Consider the following 15175-nt stretch of genomic DNA (forward strand, 5'->3'; position numbering starts at 1 on the left):
ATTGATTCTTATCGTTAAACCATATTAGCACTCAATTGTGACACATCGAAATAGGTCTCGATTTTGATGAAGTATAGACAACTCTCCACAACTCGATATCGAGTTATAGAACCGTAGTAAACATGAATGTCATGGCTATTGTATGGGATTGTAATTCTATAACTCAATAATTCTTTAGTTCGATGGCCCCTTCAATATCGGGTTGCAGAGAGTGCACTGTAGTTATGTTTTCAAAAACGAGATCTATCTGTACTAACATTACATTACATTAGGAAAGTTTAGAATCACTTTGGAAAAGTTCAGACTCACTTCAGAAAGTACTTAATAACTTGAGAAAAGCTTAGGATCAATTTGAAAAGTACTGATCCATTTCAGAAAAGCTTAGCCCGTATAGAATCACTTTGAACAGTACTGAACTTTGCAAAAGTTATATATCACTTCGGAAAAAAATTGTAAATACTGCATCCGTGTAGTAATGAGCATAAGCATGAGCATGATTGACCGCCCACGGTTGCTACTCTCTTATTGCCAGACCAGCTGTAATTACACATAGAACCAATAGACGATGCTTGGGACTAGCAATCATCCTCAATGTGTAAAAACTGGTGATCTAAAACTAGGCAATACCAGCGCCGGTCGCGCCCGAACACAGGTCAAGAAAGGAATGGGTAGGAATGTGTTGACGTGACACTCGCTTTTATGGAAGCCGAGAACACCTCTGCACTTCCACGAGGAATCTCTGGGATATTGGGTAATAGGGCTGGGTTTGCGGCAGGGTTCGTCTTGGTAAACGATAAGCTGAATTGATGTCCTAACAATCATATAACACGAAGGAGCTTTGGATAGAACCCACGGTCTTCTGCTCAGTAAGCAAAAACGTTTGCCACTAGGCAGACGAGCTCCTTTTTAATCATCGAGTTGCTGTTAATACCATGTAGTTATGTTAACAAATAAAACGATTGACGAATCTTGAATGTGGATGGGCTTGAGATTAGGCTCATGATGTTCGGCTCAGTAATCAGAATCGGTTGCTCTAAGGCCACCGAGCCCCTCATATCACATTATAGCGTTACTCAAGTTTTTAAAACTATTCAAACCCGGCACCGTCGACAACGAAAAGTTTTACAAAATACACGGTAAACAAGCGATCTTACCATACATTTTTAATATGAAAGGACCAGGGACCGCGTTTTTCTGATTAGTAAGCAAGCCACTGCAACCGACGATCTTTGAAATCCTAAAACTAAAAGCTACGAAAGAGTACTTAGGCCTTCATTAAGATCCACTTTCACGCGACGTTCAATGTTTCGATTTTCTCTTTGCGCATGGTTCAGGCAATCATAACAAGCTATGACCGACGTGAAGATTGTTTAAGACCTGGTTAAGCAAGCTATTCAAATGAAATTACGTTCTCGAATTTCAGTTGGCATGTAATCAACAACAGAAATACGGGATAATCCATATTTTCAGCGGTTGATGGTTAATTTTAAATATACTAACGGTACTGCCTACTACTACGACGGCTATTACGACAACGACAACAGCGAATTTGTAACTTGTCATTTGTCTAGGATAAACACCTTTTCCCGGCACCTCCACTGGTTCTTCAGGTCCGCTATCTGTCACTGTTTGCAAAATATCTAATAGCAATTACCTTTGTTGTAATACTTCCTGTATTGCCATGGTCATCTGGGAGGTCGCAGGTGATTGGTCGCATCTAGTGCTTTCCCCAGAAACCGTTTCCGGCCACCAGCTACCGCCCGTCCAGTCTTGGGCGTATTCAGCGAGGCATCCAAAATACTGCATCCGTGTATTCAGCTAATAAAATACGTAATAACTTCAGAAAAGCTTGAGTTTAGTTGTAATAATATTGGTTAGAATCACTTCAAAAAGAGTTACATTTTTTGGACTGATTTAACACTTTCGGCAGTAATGCTAAACAGTGGTAATTCCCACGAGCTCTTGGAAACGTCTGAAACAAGAACCTGATATAAACGGAAAAACGTGGCACTGAATCAGTAAACGTATTGCCTATTAAGGTTTCCAACGGTAACATCAACTGTAACATCACAAACATCTCTGGAGGTTATTCCAACGATTTTCGTAGGTGCTGCTCATCGTGCAGCAGTGGAAAAGTGCAAATGTTATGCAAAGTACCATATCAACTAGATAATACACTATTTGAAAAATGTCATCAACGTCAGGGGCGAACGTATCGTTATTTCAGACAGATTTATATTTCAAGGGCGCAGGGTGGGTTGGGTGCGACTACATAGCTCAAATTTTAGGAAGAGATCACTGGATTCAAAACACCATAATTACCCATCTTCATGCCACGCACAACTGCAATGCCCAAGAACCAGTTGCCATCAATAACTTCGTACGAAGGTTGAATTGAATTGATTCTTTGACATAAATAGCAACACCGCCAGTATGTCTAGAGCAGCAACATTAAACCCCGGAATACTATACTTATCAAACGCTTCAATTTCTGCATTATATGAGTTTCTGCTAAGAAAACTGCTGATTGTGTGGAGACAGCAAATAGCATTCTAATGAAAAATAATTGAAAAGTCTCAAGATGAGTTTTAAGCGTTGATGACAAATTCATGCAATTGCTGGTAGCATTTGCGAGAAAATCTGATGGATATGGATATACTGAAAGAAGCCATCAGTGCATCGTGAAGGTAATTTCAAAGGAATTCTATGAATATGAATTCCAATTTCAATGATACAAAGTAAAAGGAATTCTACGAGAAGGACGTTGAGCAATTTCTGAGAGAATTCCAAGACCATTTTGATAGAGCAAAGGGTGTCTCACATCAAATTGTATCACGGAAAAAAACGCTGTAGAAAATTACCTAGTTGACCGATCCTTTTCAAACTTTCAGACAATAAAATATAACCCATTAATAAGCTTTTGGTATAATTATGTCATTCAACTTCAATACCATAACCGTACGCTCGCACCTTATGCTTAACTCCACTTATTAGGTTCTGTACATCATATGGCTGCAGCATCTTCTGTACGGAAGTCTACTTTTTCTTCATGTCTTCCTCAGATTTGATCTCCTTGGGATGCTTCCATAGTGCCTGCTTCATAATAGCCCAGTATTTTTCGATGGGCCTTAGTTCCGGTGCGTTGGGGGGGTTCATGTTCTTGGGTACGAAAGTGACCCCGTTGGCTTCGTACCACTCCAGAACAACATTTTAATAGTGGCACGAAGCTAGATCCGGCCAGAAGATCGTAGGGCCCTCGTGTTGCTTCAACAGAGGAAGCAGACGCTTCTGTAAACACTCCTTGAGGTAGATCTCCCCGTTTACAGTCCCGGTAGTCACAAACGGCGCACTCCGTTTGTCACATGAGCAGATCGCTTGCCAAATCATGTATTTCTTGGAAAACTTTGAAAGTTTCTGCTTCCTTACTTCCTCCGCAACATCAAACTTGTGCTGGGTGGTGAAGAACAGTAGCCCCGGAAGCTGCCGGAAGTTCGCCTTGACGTAAGTCTCATCATCACCAGATAAAAGCTTCTGGCCACACTCCTGACCGAAGCATTGGGATTCCGCTTAAACGCTTCCACGACACGCTTGTAATCCTCATCACTAATAGAACATCCATTCTGACCGCATTTCTCCTTCCGTTCGATGCTCAGAGTTTCGTAGTAACGTTTAATCACACGACTCACTGTTGACTGCACGATTCCGAGTTGTTTTCCGATGTCCCGATGAGAGAGTTGAGGATTTTCCAGGTGCTTGCGCAAAATCAATTCGCGACCTAGGGGTGAGACAGCTTTTGATAATGAGTAATATTTGAGTAAATTTTGAGTAACTCAATATGCACGGTGACATAGTAACCTGTTAGTTTTGAGTGCTTTCCACGATTGTCAAGCAAAGACGTTTGACGAGGAAAATCAACGTTCATCATTTATCAACATTACATACCGGATTTCCATCCACAAAATCCGTGTCGGAGCCTACAAAATCGGTGTATGCCTATCATTGGTTGACGATGAAAATAATGGGATTTTCAAGTGAATATGGAGTTGACATAATTTATCGTATTGATGATGCAAATTTTGGCAGATTGCATACCCACCAACAAGATGCCAAATGTGTCAGTGCCCAAGTTTAACTTTGCGAGGCGTCAAAGACTACCGCTTTGTGATTCCAGGACTGTATTGCTCACGAATGCAAACTGATGTTTTTGATGGTAGTTTTTCTCTTCTTTTGCATCGCGTTTCACTTGCTACTTTGGAGAGAATTAATCATTGAGGAGTTACAGTTTTCACAAAGTTTGAACTGAGATTATTGGAAAGATGATTGTTTAGTCCCGTATAAAAATTTACTGCTCTATCAGAATTATGATTTATCAACATTATTGCCCACGATAGTAGAGACCACGCATGTAAGAGTAATTCATACTGAAAAGAAGTACACACGGATTAATGACTATTTGATGCAAGAATATAAAACTAAAATACGGATATGATCACTCTGACAGATAATGCATGTTTATAATGATTTGATTTTTAATTTTTTAACTAATGTGAGACTACGTTGATCACTTTTGAGTAAATTTGAGTTACTCAAATTTGCTCGCTGTGAAAATATTAACTCTGAGTACAGCCGTCTTGCCCCTTGTTCGCGACATTGCTTTTCGGGTGACGCAATTTTTTCCAACATTCGAAAAACTGACAGCGATAAAAAAAATACAGTGTAAACAATACACTCTAAACTACTTCTACCCAAATTTTCTAGAGAAAATACCCAATGGGTAATTTTTTACAGCGTTTTTTTTTCCGAAATGCAATTTGATGTGGGGCACCCTTTACTTGCGAAATACTGAAGAAAATTCCAGAACAATTTTGACCATACCTTCAAAGCAATTCTAAAGCGAACTATCAGATTCGTCTGACGACGGAGGAAACTATCAAGAATATTCCAAGGGACTCATTTCAGTTCCATTACCTCATGGATTTGTTCAATTTATGAAAATGAATAATAAACAATGCTATAATATTCAGGAGCTGTGTAGAAGCAGATATACCAGTACGGCAATAGTCAACATATGGCGTCGGGCAAATTCACTCGTTCCCAGCGAATGAACTCTAGCACTCGTCAGTGCTTGTTTTATGATTTCATTTCGTCGTCGTCAACACCCGTTTGAACCACAGGTGTGAGAGCTTTATTAAACTTTTGATAAGCTTCCACCTTTTTCGATTTTCTTCTGCCAAAAACAAAGCAAAGATTCGAGACACCGGATTTTCCCGGTAGCTGCTTCGAAAGCGTGACGCACAACAATGCTAGCTTGTGGCAAAGAGTTATCAACCTGGGTTTTAGACTGATGCAAAATTTGAAATTTTATGCTCCAATGTGCTCAAATGGTTTTAAATTGAGTTCTGATAAGCCTTCCAAAGGTTGAGCTCATTTACTGAGAAATTGACTTGGTATAAACCATTTGAAGTTTATATGGAAAATACTATGGGAAAACCTTTATTTTTGTTCAAAAACATGTATATCTAACAATTCACCATATCGCTTTGCTTTGAAAAATTAAAACTATGTTTGTAAGAAATTTTCTAAGCTACAACATTGTTGAAGATCAATTTTCGATAAAATGTAAGGAACAAAAGTTAATAATGCTTCAAGGCACTAATGTCTTATGATGATGCTTAATCAACTGTTCAGCAGGCAACATTGGTGTTTCTGGTGTGTAGAATAGAGCACAAAAATATTGGCTACACGGTATTTCAAAACCACCCAAATTTGGGAAGAATCCACCCAGATCGGTCAAAACTGAACCTACCCAAAAATGGGTAAACATGAATCCGATCGACGTTTTTCATATGTCACTTGTCACTCCCAACACAGTTTACCCATTTTTGGGTAGGTTCAGTTTTGACCGATCTGGGTGGATTCTACCCAAATTTGGGTGGTTTTTAAATAGCGTGTACTTTGTCACACTGCTGAATACAGTGTTGCCCGCAAAACAGCTGCTTGATCATGACATAAGATTATCAGTCTCTTAAACAATTATTAACTATTTTAATTGGCGCTTGACTGAAAATCTATCTGGTGCAAAGTTGTAGCTGAGAAATTTTTCCGTAAGAATAGTTATAGAACTATTTAACAGAGCAATATGGAAAAAGCAAAGAATTCAATGAACAAAAAGTTTGGTTTTCCCATACTTATTTCCATATAAATTTCAAAAGAATTCTGCCAAGTCAGTTTCTTGCCAAATGAGTTCAAATTTTGGGAGGTTAATCAGGAGCCGATTTGGAACCGTTTGAGCACTGTGGAGCGAAAATTTCAAATTTTGCATCAGTCTGCTGGGTATCCACATACAGCATGTAGTCTTTTTGCAACAAACTTGGCAGCTCCCAAAACGAACCGTTCTGCGTCAGCTGTAAATTGTACTCGCCTCAAAGTTGCACAGCATTTTCATTGGAATCCAAATTGAAAATCAAAATTCAAAGACAACTTTGCAGACAAATACCAGCGAGCTTAAAGTGTTCCAACTGCTATTCATCCGCGGTACGGTTCGGTTTCCGAAGCTAATTGACTTTTAGCTTCTGCCACAAGGCTTCGCTTGACGGTGCTGATTAATAGCGTGCTGTTTTCACCGGGGAAAACATTCACTCCTTCTGGATCGGCGGAAAACTAACCGACCGTCATCCATCTACACACTGGGTTGTAGATATTTAGTAGCAGTAGACCGGCTCTGACGGTCGATATTTGGTTTCATTGCCCCGTTCAGCCCACTCATCCATCGTCGGCACTGACTGTTGCTGCATCATCCTCATCAAAGTTAGCGCCATCGTCCGAGACAGGGGTGGGACCGCCGCTTTTCCGGTTCTATTGGCACATTTCATCCGGATGATTAGTGGCTCCGAAAAAAGCCGCACATGGCCGATTCAGGATATCATAGTGATGCATGTTCCTGCGTGAAGGACTGTCTCAATTTGAATAATGGATGCGATCCGGGACTGGAATTTTATTCATGCAATTTACCTAAACAAGTTGATGCGTTTACTTCATTTTAAACCTTTTTGTGTCTGCAGAAAAGAAAGTCAATAATAAAGCTCAGCAGCCAGCAAACTCGCAATTGTCATCGTCAGCGCAAAAACTGACCGACTCCCACCATCCCCTCTCGGAAGGTGTAATAAACATAATGATAACTGAATGCAGCGTCGTCATTCCACTGGCAGAAGAGCCGGAGACCGGCGAGAGACTCCATAAAGATGGTCAAACCCAATAACGATAATGATAGGCCTTCTTTCATGATTGTTATTTCCGCAAGCACTGCCGAAAAAGATGAACAGGAAGGAGCAGTCTGTCGAGCATAGGGAGGGGACGGTGGACGACTACGACGATGACAACCGAAAGCTTGAAGCTGTTTGGGTACACATAATAATGCCGAAAATAATGCGAGGAAGCCACCGAAAAGGAAAGCGCACAAACGGCGACCAAACAACAACGGCTGGTGTTAATAAAATGGCAATGATAATAACAATGACAGTCGGCAGTAATGGCGGTGGATGGAAATGGTAATGAATTTTTGCTTGGAAGAGGTTCCGAGTTCAGTTACCGACGGGTGACGGTGAAGTGTCAGGCCAAAGAGTGGGTCCAAACTTGATTGGAGGTAATTGTTTGTACTGGACGGAGAAGGGAACGGTTTTGTGCAAGGACCGAAACTTGCTTTGAGGTACCGTGTTGTAGCTGTACAGTTGGTGAACTTGAACTTGCCGTCATTATCGTCGTAGTTTCGTTGGGAGATGATTGCATCAAGGTCTAAATCATGCACATAAGCTTCCTTATGGAGCCAATACACACTACAATATGGTTGAGCAATGAAACATGCTTTTACTATAGGTAGACCGAACAGTACAACCATACGTTTCATGGTAAAACATATGCGGCTGGACAAACAGATTGTACAGATTGCATTTTTGACGTAGGATTACGTCTTTCGGAAACATATTGGGGGTGCAATTTCAAAAAACCAAAATCTACCGCATTACGAAAAGAGGTCAGGTTTTGACCACATATAACGTTGTCAATAGCAGATGGATTTTAATTCTAAACAAGCCAAACGATTGGACATTTATCTACCAATCTGCTAAAATGAACACTTTACTAATTTTCAATAGGTCACTATTGAAAAATACACAAATGTCCAACTATTGCAATAGTGTTCAACATTATCACCGATTGCCTGCAAACAGCGCATTCCCTAACACAGATTTAAAAATCGAATTCGATTCTGTCTCACTGAACGGTGCTCATTCAATCATCGTGTGTGGTGGTGTCCGGTCACCAGTGTCAGCAGCAGCAGTGCTTCTTATCTGTCAATGTTACTTAGAACCTAATGCAAAGTTTAACTTGCTTTGACTTATTGATGTTTAGTTTTAGTACTTTTCATGTTTAGTTTAGGTTACATCATTGAAGCCAATAACGCCTGTTGATGTTTAGTCATAAATAAATAAATATTATTTGTCAAGGTCATCAATCGAATGTCAGTTCCCATATGTTAAAATCTGACATACCATATACTTTTAAGGCAACATTGGGGTTGCAATTTCAGAATCCAAAGTCGGTCTCGTGATGAAAGTGGTCTGATTTTGATCCAGAGATGATGGATTTTAATTATGAATACGCAAATCGATTGGATATTTTTCTACGAATCTGTTAAATTAGGGATTTATCTTTTTTCAAAATTTCACTATTGAAAATTGCAAGTGTTGCTATGATCATGAAATGGTTACCCATTGCCTACGAAAAGCGCTTTCCAACACAGATTTCAAAATTGAATTCCATCCGGTCTCAACAAACGCTGTTCATTAAATCACCGCGTGTAATGAGTGGTGGTGTTCTCCAGTACACAACTAAAGGCTCCCCGCAAGCAGCTAGATATCAAGGCTGCCCTCAACCGCTGATCGGATTCAGTTGCTCGGCGTGATTCTGTGATTGGTGTGTTTTTCCTAATACATATTTCATTTTCGCACCGCTATCATCTCCAAGAACATCGAGGACAAATTTATACAGCATTGTTCTAAACTGGCCTCCAAGCTTCCAATCTATCGGACCACAAATGACTGATAAAAGAGTTAACTAAAGAGTAAGAGCTTGTATCCAAGACATACCGTCCAGGATTGACTTGTACTACATAGACATCGACAGAGCACCTCACAAACAGAACTCTCAAATTGCATCCGAATTTCAACCTATCGAACTTTTTCTTTGATAACGAGTTAAGAAATCAATTTAATATATACTATACTTTTGCTGTGACATCAAAACTGTAAAATCCGACTGCGTCCCACAGATGGATCGGGTAACACCTGGGAATCCATCAATCGACGATTTCCCGGGTGAGGAAGTCATTCAAGGAGACCCAGATGACCCAGCGGCGGGCAGGCTGCGGCAGAACACCGATGAAGGCCAGCAAAGTGTTGAGTCTATTCAAGCGTCGGCCGAATCATTCGATGCACGATTTGGCGAAGAAGGCGGATGTTTCCATCTGGTTTGTCCAAAAAAAACGATTAAACGTGCCGGCATCCACTTCTACAAGGTCAGGAAGGCACCGAATCGGAACGACAAACAAAATACGGTGGTCAAAACCCGTGCCAGCCAGGAAGCTGTATCGGGAGTGGCTAACGAAACCGAGGTGCGCCGAGATGGACGACGAGACTTACATCAAGGCGCACACAAAGCAGTTGCCGGGGCAGGAGTTTTACGTTGCCACATCACGGTTGGCCGTTCCTGAGGAGGTAAGGAAGAAGAAGATGGACAAATTTGCCAAAAAGTTCTTGGTTTGGTAGGCCATCTATGGGTGTGGCAAGATGAGCCAGCCGTACATCACGACGGGTACCATCAACGGGCAAATCAACCGGGACGAGTGCCTCCAGAAGCGCCTCCTACACTGATTGTTTTTATGTGTCCCACACATGATTTTTTGCAATGTGATCAACACATAAAATCCATATTGAATGTATTAAGCAAACCACATACACGGTTAGAAAAAAGTAACCCAACGGCCAGTTCACTTTTACCTACTTTTGACTAGTTTGTCTCCTTTCCTCCTTTTAATGTTGTCAAAAACGGAGGAGCAAAACCACCCAACAAGGGTAGTAAAGTGTGGGAACTCAACGTTGAGTATAGTCATATTTACCTACCTTTGGGTACAACTAACTTACTTTTGGGTAGAAAGCGAGTGGAAAATTCCATACGAATTGCACACAAGTAAATGAAAACTACTTTGACCCGCTTTACCTACTTTTGGGTTCCCGCAGTAAAGTGCCGAGATGTATGAAAAGAACTTACTTTTGGGTACTTTTTTCTTACCGTGTAGATTTTTGCCATTGCTATCTTCGCATAGAGTGTATGCGCAATTCATATGACATGAATAAACCTTGTCAAAACAATTTCATAACATAGACTTATACATTTCAAGCGCAATCAAATATACTCTTTAGCAGACGTCAAATAGTTTCTATTGAGCCGGCACATGAATACTATATCGAAGAAAGTAATAATTTTATAAATCTCGCACATAATATTCATGGTATGGTTTATGGTATACGAGAGGATTAATTAAATTGTTTTAACCACCAATTTTTTAATGTAAAAAAACGATTGAAAGCGAGAATTGGAAGTCCTAGCGTATCAAAAAACAGTTTAATTGTTTGCATCATTTATAATACTACACATATTAAAGTTGGTACAGAGAAATTTTACTTAATACTAGTTTTACAAAATCTTATTTATACATCCTTATATAAACATTCTGCAGTACACAGAAGTAAAGTTGGTATTTAAACATTCATTGTATCGAAATCATGCTTTTTACGAAAATACATCTTGCTATTAATGTTGTGTGGCATAATCGGTGGACCATCAATTTCATCGATATTGAGAATAGTGTAAACGCGACTTTTTTCGAGTGTTTCATATGCTAAAAAATGTTCATCAAACAATCCTACGGTCCATGACAGTCCTACTATAAAAACGCTGGCATCACAGATCAGAAGATCTATAAAATCGAATAATTGTATCCTCAGCTGCTCGGTTACTGTTATTTCATATATAGTACCTTTGTATTTTAGATGAGATGCTTCTTGTTAGTTTATACCAAACTGGATTGGATACGGTGGAGAAATATTCTTGAAATAATCTTTCATCTCCAAACTACATGGTTTCACTGATTCTACTATCGAAGATTTAAAAAAAAATCTTTATTTAAAACATCATGAGTGAATTGTAGAGCGGCTTCCATACATCCCAAGCAACACTAAAAACATAATTTCAAATGGTATGGTATTTAGTTTGTCGTATAAAAGTACTACAACAGTACTATTTTAATAATTGAGTCATACTAATGTGTGATAAGTGCAATAGAAAACATAAGCGCACGAATCCATTAGGATTGTAAATTTGTTTGTTTTAAATTGGCATCACTCATGTATTCGAAAACACGTTTGTAAAAGAATAAAATTTTGATTACATATTTTGTTTGACAAATATCACGAATCAAGTATTTTATGTTTCAGTGTACAAACCAGAAGTATGGTCAAATATGTTTCATCAAAACAAATAAAAGTCTATGTGTATTAAATAATGTGGTACATTTCGTTTGGCAGGTTAGACATAATCAACCATAACAAAGATTTTGCATAGCCTGCAAATGTTTTGTAACAGCATCCATAAGTTATCTGGTGAAAAATTATTCTATGAATTTTATAAACCCCCATATAAACCCATTTTGCGGGAACCACTGTTAAACTTGGTTTGGATTTCTTAGATTTCCATGTTTGAACAACGAGAAACGACATTTTTCACATTTAATAGGTGTAAACAATACAACAGAAAGCCAATCGGTAGTAGCCAAATATGTTTTTTTTAAAGTCATATTTAAATTTCGTTGACAATCTGTTACATATGTGTTTGGAATGATTGCTCAATACGCTAAATATGTTTTTTACCAGTCCTATTAAAGTTTTTTTTCTAGTTACATAAACATGGAATACTTACATCTTTTCCATCTGGAATATGTTTGGAAATGTCCTAAGAATGTCGTATTTTGGATCATTCTAGACATTCAGGTACATCAAAAACTAAATCAACTATTTCTGGTTATTAGGGTTTTTCAAAACACACTGCCGACTAAAGTTTCCAGTATAGGACAGTGATATGAAAATAACATAATTTCTAATCAGTTTTTAAAAAGCTACAAATCTCTCCATGTCTGGCTTTGATGCTTTAACACGAGCTTTTGCCTGCTCTCAACATAGTGTTCTATTCTGAAATTCAAAATTTCATCAATTTTGATACACTGGAAGTCAATCAGCGTGCAAAAATAATCACTAAACTTTGGTCCTCTGTTTGAATCTTAAAATCAATAACCAAAATGCCATTACCAACTAGGCTATCTGAGGTTAAAATTAGATGAATGTTATTGTTAATCAATATGTTCAATTAGCACGTTAGATACCATTTAAATTTTTTTAATCGGTATGTTTTTTTTATATTGAAAGATTTTATGCGAGTTTTTATGTAGCATGCGGTGTTTGCATTTGGATTACTTTCATGGGATCTTGTTTTTTTAGCCTCATGAATTAGCTTCTTTTTTTTTCTTGGTGAAATTACCTTAACGTTTGATTTTTTTCCACAATTGTTTGTCTCATACAGTAAAACAATTCTTAGGATTCATTTTTCACATTTTGACCGTGTCTGTAACAAATATAAATAAAAACCTCGTGCAAATTCACATGTCATTAAGCTGGGAATGAGCTGTTTTTTAAAGATATATCAAAATTTGCAGCATGCGCTGTGCGTTTTCTCCATATTGATGTGATAAAAAATAAAACAATCATTTATAATTATATCAAATAAACTGTCTGTTTCTTTTATTTGTGTTATCAATGAGCAGGTTAAACATTGTTTCACTGTATGAAATTACAGTTAGAAATAAAATAAAGTTCTATTTTATGATTACGCAAAATCTAAGACAAAAATCTTTTTAAACTTTTGCTGGAATCAGGAACAAAATAATGGCGCATTGCATTTTGAGAGGCAAAATTGTTAATTCCACCAAAAATTTGAAAGCGCACTTTAAATTTTTGCTCATTACCCTAACTGATAATTAATTCTGTTCTCTTCAAATAATTGAATCGTACAAAAATGTTCCGGACAAATCGGCCTACACTTATGTATGACACAATTTTTTTTTACCTTTCTACAATAAATACATTATTCAAATCTATGAAAGGTCCTTAGAAATCAAAAGTAATTTCTGGTCTACTGGAAAGTTTATAGGACAAAATGAGAACCTAAAATTTGCATATGTTAGTTTAGATTATGTTTGTTGAAATGCTTTATATGACATATTATTTAGTGTTAGAGAAATTACACATTACATGCTGTGACATAAAGATGTTTCATTGGCTCTACCTTCTGCGCTTTTTTAATCTTATAGAAGAAGGAATAATAGTTCAAGCGTTTTACTGGAAAACATTTTGGAAAGTAACACTAGGATTCCAAATATGTATATGGAACATTTGGTGTTACTTGGGATAGTGTATAACATATGTTTTTCCTCGATGAAATAACATGGGCATATTCCTTAAATGGTTTTGAGCTTAGCTTCGTATCGATAGTTCATCTTTGAAATAACACTACACACTTAGAAAAATTCATGTAAATTTAGGTGCTCTGAGAGTGACATATACGAGCGTCAATTTTGACATAAATTTGAGTCATAACAGACGCGAAATATAGCTCAATCAAACGTACTTTTCGTCGAGCAACGAACTTTTCAGTCTCGCAGCACTTAATATTACATGACATGTTTGTTTACGTCTCATCTTTTATGTCAAAGATTGATTCCATCACGTGTAAAGTTAGTTATTTCTAAGTGTGTATCACTCATATTAATAACGGAACTATAATGGCATAGAAAATGTTGTTTTGGTTTAAGGCGCAGATTAAACAGTGACTGATATAGTTCGTGATGTTCTGAGCAGAGGTGGTGCAATTCCTGTAAATCTATCTCATTGAACAATGGCGACAAAATTGTATCTGTAATTTTGACCAAAACTTTACAAAAATGCCAAACCAGATCTGTACTTGGAACGAAAGGCCCAAGATGAACGAGAAATAATGAGTGAATGCTTTTAACTCACTAGCGGTTGCCCTGATAACAACACTTTTTGTTTGCTGTGAAAACATCTCATTCAAGTCTGGCATTCTTACTAGGGAAATGTCTAAAGCAATTTTACTGAACACGGTTTTATGAACGTACAAATTCTCGACAACATGAAAGGAAGGTAATTGATTGAATATTGATGGCCCTTTAATTCCTGTCTCTGATGGTTTATTAAGATTCACGTCAAAATTGTAAGATTCGACTGTCCGAAGACATTCAAAATGTTCTTTAGTATCAGTTTGACACTGATCACGTGGTCGTGAGCAAAATCTACAGTAAAAATGTGCACTGAAAGTCATAATCTGATGTAACTGGTGAATACCAAGGTTATCACCTTGTACTATTGATAACACAAATTTAACCTGGATTGTTTCATTGTCTATTTGAAATGTAGTTCCATTTTCTTCAATGCTCATTTCTACTTTTCTTATCATAGCAGCCACGAAAATGTTACATAGCTTTGAACGATATTGATCTGGAATAGTAAGTATCGAAAAATATGTACCAGAGATTACATGTCTCTTATTGTGCGCACTTAGACAATCGTTCACTTCAAATTCATCTGAATATAAGGAAATGGGAATCAAAATTTCTCCTGGATACTTATTTTTAATTATTTTCCACATTTTTCCGTCAACAATTTTACTTATAGCTGTTTTCTTCTCTAGAGTAATAGTATTAGAAATGGTTTCTTTTAAAATGCGATCACAACTAAAAAACGTTTTTAATTGATGTTCAACATCCATCAAAACAATATGACCTTTTCGATTGTCAATTTCCTGGTCTTGACACAACTTAACAGATGTTTGATCTTTATCAGTAGCAATTGTGAAGGGAAAACGGAAAATATCAAGCTTCTCTAAATGCTTAAAAAATTTATAATCGGAGTATATGAAATCGAACGGTTGTTTGAGCCGTTCCATGTATTTGTGCATTTCAAAATCAGTCTGCGGATTTCTGTCTCTGATTAAA

At 37.7% G+C, this 15175-nt stretch overlaps 1 protein-coding gene across 1 annotated transcript in view; it reads left to right on the forward strand.

Annotated features, from left to right (window-relative positions):
- Positions 1 to 15175, forward strand: part of RhoGEF64C (Rho guanine nucleotide exchange factor at 64C) — a 670047-nt gene that overhangs the window by 597923 nt on the left and 56949 nt on the right. The window lies entirely within an intron of this gene.

The sequence above is a fragment of the Ochlerotatus camptorhynchus genome, unplaced genomic scaffold, assembly GCF_037179485.1.
Source record: "Ochlerotatus camptorhynchus isolate MF236.1 unplaced genomic scaffold, CSIRO-AGI_Acam_v1.1 ptg000330l, whole genome shotgun sequence".
In the NCBI taxonomy this organism is placed as follows: Eukaryota; Metazoa; Arthropoda; class Insecta; order Diptera; family Culicidae; genus Ochlerotatus; species Ochlerotatus camptorhynchus.